Source organism: Schistocerca cancellata, chromosome 3 (assembly GCF_023864275.1).
Source record: "Schistocerca cancellata isolate TAMUIC-IGC-003103 chromosome 3, iqSchCanc2.1, whole genome shotgun sequence".
NCBI lineage: Eukaryota > Metazoa > Arthropoda > Insecta > Orthoptera > Acrididae > Schistocerca > Schistocerca cancellata.
Window position 1 is genome coordinate 936,815,546 of NC_064628.1, and position 1,129 is coordinate 936,816,674.

General features: G+C 39.9%; 1 pseudogene; it reads right to left on the minus strand.

The window, feature by feature from the left end:
• Positions 1-700: 700 nt before the first annotated feature.
• LOC126178483 (U1 spliceosomal RNA) lies at positions 701-854 on the minus strand (annotated as a pseudogene).
• Between the last annotated feature and the right edge of the window lie 275 nt (positions 855-1,129).

The window sequence follows — 1,129 nt, forward strand, 5'->3', positions numbered from 1 at the left end:
TTGATACATCATATCTGTAACAAACCTTTTTTTTTATTGAATGATGAAGCAATTCTCTGTGTATTCAGAGAGTTACATACAGCTGTTTGTTAGAAGAAAGCTAACTATCTACATAGAGGACAGATGCTCATTACTAAGTATGCTTCCTCTGAACCACTCCTCTCCATAGCGACACTTGCTTCATACACATCCTACATTCCTATTTAAAATCAACCAAATTAAAATGTGTGCACTATACTTGAAGGTGTACTATTTGTAAGTCAACATATAGCAAGACTTGTAACAGTGCTTCTGAACTGGCAGGAGTGAAGACTTTTGCAATTTTAACATTTTGTTCATGTAGGACCCAACATAGCATCCATTTTGCTTCATGAAGTGTTTGTTTACAAATCTGTCACAGCATATATTTTGATGACTGGTTTTGAACTGATTGGTTCATTCTCCAGTCTGACCGACTGTAGCAGCACTGAAAGTGCCTCATCTTAATGACAACCATTTAAAAGTGGCAATGATGGTAGATGAATGTCATAATATACATATGCTCACTATACAAGTCAAGAGTCAAAGGCAAGTTGGGAACCACGGTACTAAATGGTCTGTGAAATGACAAAAGGGTACTCAGTTGATAGAATGAATAACCACCTAGTTAATATTGATACTTAATTTATGATTCGCATGTAGTGATTAACATTTGTTTAAATCAAGAACGCAGTCCCAACTATCAAAAATTATGCACCCGAGTTACCCACATTAGGGGTAATTGCAGGGGTCAGCCCAACCGAAGCGCAATGGAAGAGCCTCGTCCTGGAGGAACCGTCTTCGTGATCAGGGTATCCCCTGTGCCAGGTAAGTAAGCCTCATTCGTGAAAACGTTCAACTTTATGTCACACAGGTTACGTCATACGAATCGAGCGCGTATGACTATTCACATTGTGTGGGCCACTGCTTCAATACACACAGCCAGTATATTTAGAGAATTATTTATCTTTCCGACAATGCTATTCCATTTCATCGGAGGTGGGGTAACAGCTCTAAAGACGCCTTTAGATGAAAACTGTGTTCCTTCAACCCGTAGCAGTTTGGTCTAATTGGGCCGACTAGTTCCCTTCAGCGACAGCAGATGGCTTCC